At 46.2% G+C, this 11,076-nt stretch overlaps 3 non-coding genes across 3 annotated transcripts; all 3 read left to right on the top strand.

The window, feature by feature from the left end:
- Window positions 1-893: 893 nt before the first annotated feature.
- On the top strand, window positions 894-1,109 carry LOC116419155. The gene has a single exon (XR_004229420.1). It is a non-coding gene; the product is annotated as a small nucleolar RNA U3 (small nucleolar RNA).
- A 4,606-nt stretch (window positions 1,110-5,715) lies between these two features.
- LOC116419156 lies at window positions 5,716-5,934 on the top strand. Its single transcript, XR_004229421.1, has one exon. It is a non-coding gene; the product is annotated as a small nucleolar RNA U3 (small nucleolar RNA).
- A 4,598-nt stretch (window positions 5,935-10,532) lies between these two features.
- LOC111721000 lies at window positions 10,533-10,749 on the top strand. The gene has a single exon (XR_002770388.2). It is a non-coding gene; the product is annotated as a small nucleolar RNA U3 (small nucleolar RNA).
- Window positions 10,750-11,076: the final 327 nt, after the last annotated feature.

Genomic DNA, 11,076 nt, shown 5'->3' with positions numbered 1-11,076 from the left:
CCAGCTGGCAGACCCAACCCCTTCTGCTCCCTGGTCAAGAACATTCAGTAACTCCTAAGTTCTGACAGCATCCAGCCCCAGATCCAAACTTGCCACGCTTGCCATGGCCTCACCAAGCCTGGCTCAGCCTCCCTCTCTGCATGATGGCACAAGGTCCCCCCTCTGCCATCGGCCCCCCCCTGGAATGCACTCCACCCTCAGCCCCAAACAAGCTCCCAGCCTGAGCTTCCTGGTCACCAAACTGCACCCCCTGTGCCTTTGCACACGGGTCCCCCTCCCCATCCTCTGGAATCCTCTCCCTCTGGGTTCCATCTTGCCTCTGGGGACCCCAAGCTCCCGCACTGGCTGAGCCCAAGGGGCGGCAATGCAGAGACCTTTCCCCATTTTTCCCGATAGGGGCGGACCCGGCTATACTCCGGATTGGCACTGATGCTCCTTTTCCCTTGGCAGAAGGGAAGCTGTCGGGACAGAGGCCAGGTGTGAGATGAGGGGCTAGGGGCGAGGAGCTCACTGTGCTCTGCTCTTTGGCTCCAGAAGTGCCTGACCCAGAAGGGACACTCGCAATGCTGCCCCCACCCAGGTGCTAACAAAGGCCGTGGGCAGAGTGGGTGCTTCCCAGGTGCTTTCCATGTGATCTCATCAACTCCTCAAGGTGTGAGGACTATGCTAATGAGCAGGAGTCTGACTGGGAGGGCTCAGAGAGGGGTCTCCCAGGTGGGGGAACTTGGGTGCCATTGCCCATTGTATCCCCGAGCAGGGGCTGAAAGCGGCCCATGGTGTGGACCGAGGAGGGGCTGCGTGACGTGTGGGGGAGGCGGGGAGGTGCAGGAAGTGACCATGAGTAGAAAGGCCGTGGGCCTGGCAGGGGTCCGGGCGGCGTGAGTCTAGGAGCTAAGACTATACTCGGGGGATCATTTCTATAGTATGTGACTAAGAAATTGTGGCTGAAAGTGTAGCACGGAGGTAACCACGAGGAGGAGCTGGAGCGTTCTCTTCTGAGCGTGAAGCCGGCTTGTGGTGCTGCTTCTCAGCAGCTGTCACTTGCCATTGATGATCGTTCTTCCCTCCCTTCGGGTTGGGTGAGAGGAAGGGAACGCAGGCTGAGTGGCTCCTCCCTTACTAACTTGTGTTGGAAAATCAGATATGACTAAGTTCCCTTGCCCTGGAACTTTGTTTTCTTCTCTTTTAAAAAATCTCTTTTCTGATTTACTCTGTCCTAGAACTTTGCTTTCTCCACGGGAAGAGTCTTTTTGTGATTGTACACTTAGATGGGGCCACTTTGTTTCTTTTTATCAGATTCGTGATGAAAGCAATAAGGCCTTGGTTTGTCCTTTCTAACATGCTCTCATTCTGTACGCCATACTAGTGGATGGGTTTTAAGGAGATTGGTCAGGTAATACAATACACAGACCTTAAAACTGCAGAAAGCAGCAGCTCATTAGTGTTCATTTTTTCTTTCATTTAGTAGTATTATCATTCTTATATATAATGCTTCTCTTAGATGGGCAAAAGCGAAAGGTATTCTAGGAGAAATTTGGCCTCTTTGGTAATTAGGTTTAAAAAAAAAAAAAACAAACCCTCAAAATAGCAGCAAACTTTATTTTTAACAAACTAATAATAAAGGTCAAAATTAGTATAATTTTATATTGACTGGTTTTTATACTACCCCCAATCTTAGCCATTAACCCCTAGCCCCATTATTCTTTCAGAATAAGACTTCTCTCCTTCCATTGCCTTCTCTCACTTCCTCTTCCCTCTTTCTCCTCCCCTTCATTCTGTCTCGTTCTTCCCTGTATTTCTCCTCTATCTTCCTTAGTTTTCATTTCACAGTTTCAGTGGGCGTTATTTTTGCCTCTTTCCATTTCGCCTTCTAATTCTAAGGGATCAGAACAATCTTTAAGATTTCTCAATATGAGACATTTGCACTTGTGTATGTGCATTTGGTCATGGCGTTCAGAGAGTCTACATGAAATCTTCGATTTCTTCACCTTCATCCATTTGTCAGGCCAGTTGCTTTCAGATAGCTAACATTTGCTTCTATTTTTTCAGTCTTTCATTTCAACGTTTTCTGTTGACTCATAAAGCCGTTAGTTTCTTTTGGGTCCATTCTAATGAACCACACTTAGGGGGCTGTGTGTGTCTGTATGTGTGTGTGTGTGTGTGTGTGTATGTGTGGCAGGTGGGGGGGGGTGAGCTTATCTAGACAAAAGTTAGGGTGGATATAACTTAAATCTGTTGTCCTAAGAAAGGTCTGGACCAAAAAGATTGAAAGTTTTACTACAAAACACATTTCCTTCCCTCCACAGATTTCTGTGGCTCTGAGGACCAAACAGAATGTATTCAGAAGCAGAATGGGAAACTAATTAAGATTCAGGAGATGAAAACTGACAAGACTAAGTACTGATGGAAAGGGAATCTTAATCTGGCAGCGCTCTAAGAACATCAGGGAGAATAGGGAGAATAAGAAAGATCAGACGAGTTGCCTTTGATGATCATTCTACTCTTTCCTGGAAGAGAGCTTTGTACAGTAACCACAGCTGGTGACCATGTGTTACTTCTTCCTAGAGTTTTCTCTCCTCATTGGGGTTCCAAAACATTGGTTTCCCTAGAACCTCCTCTCACCTCTGAGACGACCCACTTCTCCTTTTCGGTTGATTCTTTGTATCGAGGTTGTGTCAAGGTTCCTTTCATTGATCTTAATGGAGTCATGGTGTATACTGTTTCCTTGGCTTGATTGTCTTTACTCACTATCAGCACTCATACAAATCTTGCCCTGTTTCTCTAAATTCTCCTGTCCTTGTCTCATCCCTACTCTGGAGGGAGATGTCTGTAATATCCAACATCGCTAACCCCTCTTTCCTTCCTGCTTCTCTCACTCCCTACTTCTTTTCAATCTTTCCCGCTGCTTCTTTGTTGCCTACAAATAAGTCTCAGTGTCCCATCTCCACAACAAACCCTCACTTAATTTTTCTCTCCCCAGTGAATGTCGATGCATTTGTCTCGTGCCCTTTTCTGGCTAAAATCCTGAAGAAGGCCCCTGCTTCTCATACTTTCACGTTTCTTGAATCTCCAGTGGCTGGCTTCCAACCTCATCATTCAACGAAACTTCTCTTTCCAAAGTTACAATGAATGGTCTTTCCTTAAACCTCATCTTTCCTGACCTCTCTGCAGCTCTTCACACTCTGTCGCTCTCTTCTCCTTGCTCCAGTTTTTAGGGACTCTCTCTCTCTCCCAGGTCTCTTCCAAACTATTATTCTGGGTCTTCTTCTTTCCCTCTATTTTATTTGACTGCATGATTTCATCAGTTCCTATGAATTGATTTTTTTTTCCATACAAATAACCCTAAAATATGTTTATCCAAGTCAAAACTTTCTTCTTATCTCCCATCTCCAATTTACCAGTAGACATTTTAAATCAACATGACCAAAACTTTCTTTTCACTGTGGAGAAGACCACCATTTTTTTTTTTTTTTTGGTAAAATAAATATTTTTTTATTATTATTGTAACTTTTTATTGACAGAACCCATGCCAGGGTAATTTTTTTACAACATTATATCCCTTGCAGTCACTTCTGTTCAGATTTTTCCCTCTCACCCTCCACCCCCTCCCCCAGATGGCAAGCAGTCCTATACATGTTAAATATGTCACAGTATATCCTAGATACAATATATGTGTGCAGAACCGAACAGTTCTCTTGTTCCACAGGGAGAATTGGCTTCAGAAGGTAAAAATAACCCGGAAGAAAACCAAAAATGCAAACAGTTTACATTCATTTCTCAGTGTTCCTTCTCTGGGTGCAGCTGCTTCAGTCCATCCTTGATCAATTGAAACTGAATTAGGTCTCTTTGTCAAAGAAATCCACTTCCATCAGATTACATCTTCATACAGTATCGTTGTTGAAGTGTATAATGATCTCTTGGTTCTGCTCATTTCACTTAGCATCAGTTCATTATGAAAATTCTCTCCAAGCCTCTCTGTATTCATCCTGCTGGTCATTTTCTTACAGAACAATAATATTCCATAACATTCATATACCACAATTTACTCAACCATTCTCCAATGGTCGACATCCATTCATTTTCCAGCTCTGGCCACACTACAAAGGGGAGGCTGCCACAAACATTTGGCACATACAGGTCCCTTTCCCTTCTTTAGTATCTCTTTGGGGTATAAGCCCAGTAGTAGTACTGCTGGGTCAAAGGGTATGCACAGTTTGATAACTTTTTGGGCATAGTTCCAAATTGTTCTCCAGAATGGCTGGATGTTATTCACAATTCCACCAACAATGCTTCAGTGTCCCAGTTTTCGTGCATCCCCTCCAACATTCATCATTATATTTTCTTGTCATCTTAGCCAGTCTGACAGGTGTGTAGTGGTTTCTCAGACTTGGAAGACTACCATTTCTAAAGTGGCAAAAATTACCAGTGAAGTGTCATCTTTGACTCCTCACTGGGGAATATGGTCCCTTTTCTAGAGTGACTGGAACAAGAATATTTAATTTCCTGTGTTACCTTTTCAATCGGTTGACTCTTGTACTATCTCCTCATCTTCTATCTAGTGTCTCCCTCCCTTCCCTACAACCACTTACATTCCATCTTCTCAGCCTTTTAGAGAATGATAAGGGAAAACGGCATCTGGGTCTCTACTTCTTATTCCCTCTTCCTCCCCTTCACTGCCAGTCAAACCAACAGCAGGAAGAGTGGGCCTACATTGTGTGCAATCCACTGAGAGTCCCAGGGGTTGCCACCATTGCCCTCCCTCATTATGGAAAAGTACCCAGGGGAATCAAGGTCGCTGCCTCCCCACCTGGCTCCAGCTGGCAGACCCAACCCCTTCTGCTCCCTGGTCAAGAACATTCAGTAACTCCTAAGTTCTGACAGCATCCAGCCCCAGATCCAAACTTGCCACGCTTGCCATGGCCTCACCAAGCCTGGCTCAGCCTCCCTCTCTGCATGATGGCACAAGGTCCCCCCTCTGCCATCGGCCCCCCCCTGGAATGCACTCCACCCTCAGCCCCAAACAAGCTCCCAGCCTGAGCTTCCTGGTCACCAAACTGCACCCCCTGTGCCTTTGCACACGGGTCCCCCTCCCCATCCTCTGGAATCCTCTCCCTCTGGGTTCCATCTTGCCTCTGGGGACCCCAAGCTCCCGCACTGGCTGAGCCCAAGGGCAGCATCTACGAGAGACCTTTCCCCATTTTCCCAGTCGGGCGGGACCCCGGCTTCTCTCCGTTGGTCACTGATGCTCAGCACTTTCCCTTGGCAGAAGGGAAGCTTGTCAGGGACAGAGGCCAGGTGTGGAGATGGGGGCTAGGGGCGAGGAGCTCACTCTGTGCTCTGCTCTTCCCCCTGAGCTCCAGAAAGTGCCTGACCCAGAAGGGACACTCAGCCAATGCTGCCCCCACGGAGTGCCTAACAAAGGCCGTGGGCAGAGTGGGTGCTTCAGGTGCTTTCCATGTGATCTCATCGCTCCCTCAAGGTGTGAGGGACTATGCTGTGAGGCAGGAGTCTGACTGGGAGGGCTCAGAGGGGTCTCCCAGGTGGGGGAACTTGGGTGCCATTGCCCATTGTATCCCCGAGCAGGGGCTGAAAGCGGCCCATGGTGTGGACCGAGGAGGGGCTGCGTGACGTGTGGGGGAGGCGGGGAGGTGCAGGAAGTGACCATGAGTAGAAAGGCCGTGGGCCTGGCAGGGGTCGGGCGGCGTGGGGGGAGCTAAGACTATACTTTCGGGGATCATTTCTATAGTATGTGACTAGAGAATTGTGGCTGAGGTATAGCACAGAGGCTTTCACGAGGAGGAGCTGGAGTGGTGTTTTTCTTCTGAGCGTGAAGCCGGCTTGTGGTGCTGCTTCTCAGCAGCTGTCACTTGCCATTGATGATCGTTCTTCCCTCCCTTCGAGTTTGGGTGAGAGGAAGGAACGCAGGCTGGTGGCTCCTCATACTAACTGTGTTGGAAAATCAGATGTGACTAAGTTCCTTGCCTGGAACTTTGTTTTCTTCTCTTTTAAAAAATCTCTTTTCTGATTTACTCTGTCCTAGAACTTTGCTTTCTCCACGGGAAGAGTCTTTTTGTGATTGTACACTTAGATGGGGCCACTTTGTTTCTTTTTATCAGATTCGTGATGAAAGCAATAAGGCCTTGGTTTGTCCTTTCTAACATGCTCTCATTCTGTACGCCATACTAGTGGATGGGTTTTAAGGAGATTGGTCAGGTAATACAATACACAGACCTTAAAACTGCAGAAAGCAGCAGCTCATTAGTGTTCATTTTTTCTTTCATTTAGTAGTATTATCATTCTTATATATAATGCTTCTCTTAGATGGGCAAAAGCGAAAGGTATTCTAGGAGAAATTTATCTTTGGTATTAGGTTTAAAAAAAAAAAAAACAAACCCTCAAAATAGCAGCAAACTTTATTTTTTTAACAAAGCTGTAATAAAGGTCAAAATTAGTATAATTTATATTGACTGGTTTTTATACTACCCCAATCTTAGCCATTAACCCCTAGCCCCATTATTCTTTCAGAATAAGACTTCTCTCCTTCCATTGCCTTCTCTCACTTCCTCTTCCCTCTTTCTCCTCCCCTTCATTCTGTCTCGTTCTTCCCTGTATTTCTCCTCTATCTTCCTTAGTTTTCATTTCACAGTTTCAGTGGGCGTTATTTTTGCCTCTTTCCATTTCGCCTTCTAATTCTAAGGGATCAGAACAATCTTTAAGATTTCTCAATATGAGACATTTGCACTTGTGTATGTGCATTTGGTCATGGCGTTCAGAGAGTCTACATGAAATCTTCGATTTCTTCACCTTCATCCATTTGTCAGGCCAGTTGCTTTCAGATAGCTAACATTTGCTTCTATTTTTTCAGTCTTTCATTTCAACGTTTTCTGTTGACTCATAAAGCCGTTAGTTTCTTTTGGGTCCATTCTAATGAACCACACTTAGGGGGCTGTGTGTGTCTGTATGTGTGTGTGTGTGTGTGTGTGTGTATGTGTGGCAGGTGGGGGGGGGGGTGAGCTTATCTAGACAAAAGTTAGGGTGGATATAACTTAAATCTGTTGTCCTAAGAAAGGTCTGGACCAAAAAGATTGAAAGTTTTACTACAAAACACATTTCCTTCCCTCCACAGATTTCTGTGGCTCTGAGGACCAAACAGAATGTATTCAGAAGCAGAATGGGAAACTAATTAAGATTCAGGAGATGAAAACTGACAAGACTAAGTACTGATGGAAAGGGAATCTTAATCTGGCAGCGCTCTAAGAACATCAGGGAGAATAGGGAGAATAAGAAAGATCAGACGAGTTGCCTTTGATGATCATTCTACTCTTTCCTGGAAGAGAGCTTTGTACAGTAACCACAGCTGGTGACCATGTGTTACTTCTTCCTAGAGTTTTCTCTCCTCATTGGGGTTCCAAAACATTGGTTTCCCTAGAACCTCCTCTCACCTCTGAGACGACCCACTTCTCAGCCTTTAGGTTGATTCTTTGTATCGAGGTTGTGTCAGGTTCCTTTCATTGATCTTAATGGAGTCATGGTGTATACTGTTTCCTTGGCTTGATTGTCTTTACTCACTATCAGCACTCATACAAATCTTGCCCTGTTTCTCTAAATTCTCCTGTCCTTGTCTCATCCCTACTCTGGAGGGAGATGTCTGTAATATCCAACATCGCTAACCCCTCTTTCCTTCCTGCTTCTCTCACTCCCTACTTCTTTTCAATCTTTCCCGCTGCTTCTTTGTTGCCTACAAATAAGTCTCAGTGTCCCATCTCCACAACAAACCCTCACTTAATTTTTCTCTCCCCAGTGAATGTCGATGCATTTGTCTCGTGCCCTTTTCTGGCTAAAATCCCGAAGGCTGGCTGCATATACTTTCACGTTCTTGAATCTCGGTGGCTGGCTTCCAACCTCATCATTCAACGAAACTTCTCTTTCCAAAGTTACAATGAATGGTCTTTCCTTAAACCTCATCTTTCCTGACCTCTCTGCAGCTCTTCACACTCTGTCGCTCTCTTCTCCTTGCTCCAGTTTTTAGGGACTCTACTCTCTCCCAGGTCTCTTCCAAACTATTATTCTGGGTCTTCTTCTTTCCCTCTATTTTATTTGACTGCATGATTTCATCAGTTCCTATGAATTGATTTTTTTTTCCATACAAATAACCCTAAAATATGTTTATCCAAGTCAAAACTTTCTTCTTATCTCCCATCTCCAATTTACCAGTAGACATTTTAAATCAACATGACCAAAACTTTCTTTTCACTGTGGAGAAGACCACCATTTTTTTTTTTTTTTTGGTAAAATAAATATTTTTTTATTATTATTGTAACTTTTTATTGACAGAACCCATGCCAGGGTAATTTTTTTACAACATTATATCCCTTGCAGTCACTTCTGTTCAGATTTTTCCCTCTCACCCTCCACCCCCTCCCCGGATGGCAACCCGGTCCTATGCATGTTAAATATGTACAGTATATCCTAGATACAATATATGTGTGCAGAACCGAACAGTTCTCTTGTTCCACAGGAGAATTGGCTTCAGAAGGTAAAATAACCGGAAGAAAGGCAAAATGCAAACAGTTTACATTCATTTCTCAGTGTTCCTTCTCTGGGTGCAGCTGCTTCAGTCCATCCTTGATCAATTGAAACTGAATTAGGTCTCTTTGTCAAAGAAATCCACTTCCATCAGATTACATCTTCATACAGTATCGTTGTTGAAGTGTATAATGATCTCTTGGTTCTGCTCATTTCACTTAGCATCAGTTCATGTAATTCTCTCCAAGCCTCTCTGTATTCATCCTGCTGGTCATTTCTTACAGAACAATAATATTCCGCATTCATATACCACAATTTACTCAACCATTCTCCAATGGATGGGCATCCATTCATTTTCCAGCTTCTGGCCACTACAAAGAGGGCTGCCACAAACATTTTGGCACATACAGGTCCCTTTCCCTTCTTTAGTATCTCTTTGGGGTATAAGCCCAGTAGTAGTACTGCTGGGTCAAAGGGTATGCACAGTTTGATAACTTTTTGGGCATAGTTCCAAATTGTTCTCCAGAATGGCTGGATGTTATTCACAATTCCACCAACAATGCTTCAGTGTCCCAGTTTTCGTGCATCCCCTCCAACATTCATCATTATATTTTCTTGTCATCTTAGCCAGTCTGACAGGTGTGTAGTGGTTTCTCAGACTTGGAAGACTACCATTTCTAAAGTGGCAAAAATTACCAGTGAAGTGTCATCTTTGACTCCTCACTGGGGAATATGGTCCCTTTTCTAGAGTGACTGGAACAAGAATATTTAATTTCCTGTGTTACCTTTTCAATCGGTTGACTCTTGTACTATCTCCTCATCTTCTATCTAGTGTCTCCCTCCCTTCCCTACAACCACTTACATTCCATCTTCTCAGCCTTTTAGAGAATGATAAGGGAAAACGGCATCTGGGTCCTTCCCCCGCCCCCTCTACTTCTTATTCCCTCTTCCTCCCCTTCACTGCCAGTCAAACCAACAGCAGGAAGAGTGGGCCTACATTGTGTGCAATCCACTGAGAGTCCCAGGGGTTGCCACCATTGCCCTCCCTCATTATGGAAAAGTACCCAGGGGAATCAAGGTCGCTGCCTCCCCACCTGGCTCCAGCTGGCAGACCCAACCCCTTCTGCTCCCTGGTCAAGAACATTCAGTAACTCCTAAGTTCTGACAGCATCCAGCCCCAGATCCAAACTTGCCACGCTTGCCATGGCCTCACCCAAGCCTGGCTCCCAGCTTCCTCTGCATGATGGCACAAGGTCCCCCCCTCTCTGCCATCCGGCCCCCCCTGGAATGCACTCACCCTCAGCCCAAACAAGCTCCCAGCCCACAGGCTTCCTGGTCGCAAGCTGCACCCACATTGCCTTTGCACACGGTCCCCCTCCCCATCCTCTGGAATCCTCTCCCTCTGGGTTCCATCTTGCCTCTGGGGACCCCAAGCTCCCGCACTGGCTGAGCCCAAGGGCAGCATCTACGAGAGACCTTTCCCCATTTTCCCAGTCGGGCGGGACCCCGGCTTCTCTCCGTTGGTCACTGATGCTCAGCACTTTCCCTTGGCAGAAGGGAAGCTTGTCAGGGACAGAGGCCAGGTGTGGAGATGGGGGCTAGGGGCGAGGAGCTCACTCTGTGCTCTGCTCTTCCCCCTGAGCTCCAGAAAGTGCCTGACCCAGAAGGGACACTCAGCCAATGCTGCCCCCACACAGGTGCTAACAAAGGCCGTGGGCAGAGTGGGTGCTTCCCAGGTGCTTTCCATGTGATCTCATCAACTCCTCAAGGTGTGAGACTATGCTGAGCAGGAGTCTGACTGGGAGGGCTCAGAGAGGGGTCTCCCAGGTGGGGGAACTTGGGTGCCATTGCCCATTGTATCCCCGAGCAGGGGCTGAAAGCGGCCCATGGTGTGGACCGAGGAGGGGCTGCGTGACGTGTGGGGGAGGCGGGGAGGTGCAGGAAGTGACCATGAGTAGAAAGGCCGTGGGCCTGGCAGGGGTCCGGGCGGCGTGAGTCTAGGAGCTAAGACTATACTTTCAGGGATCATTTCTATAGTATGTGACTAGAGAATTGTGGCTGAAAGTGTAGCACGGAGGTAACCACGAGGAGGAGCTGGAGCGTTCTCTTCTGAGCGTGAAGCCGGCTTGTGGTGCTGCTTCTCAGCAGCTGTCACTTGCCATTGATGATCGTTCTTCCCTCCCTTCGGGTTGGGTGAGAGGAAGGGAACGCAGGCTGAGTGGCTCCTCCCTTACTAACTTGTGTTGGAAAATCAGATATGACTAAGTTCCCTTGCCCTGGAACTTTGTTTTCTTCTCTTTTAAAAAATCTCTTTTCTGATTTACTCTGTCCTAGAACTTTGCTTTCTCCACGGGAAGAGTCTTTTTGTGATTGTACACTTAGATGGGGCCACTTTGTTTCTTTTTATCAGATTCGTGATGAAAGCAATAAGGCCTTGGTTTGTCCTTTCTAACATGCTCTCATTCTGTACGCCATACTAGTGGATGGGTTTTAAGGAGATTGGTCAGGTAATACAATACACAGACCTTAAAACTGCAGAAAGCAGCGAAA

Source organism: Sarcophilus harrisii, chromosome 4 (genome assembly GCF_902635505.1).
Source record: "Sarcophilus harrisii chromosome 4, mSarHar1.11, whole genome shotgun sequence".
NCBI lineage: Eukaryota > Metazoa > Chordata > Mammalia > Dasyuromorphia > Dasyuridae > Sarcophilus > Sarcophilus harrisii.
Note: the sequence above shows the minus strand (reverse complement) of the source record. Positions and strands in the feature narration are given on the sequence as shown.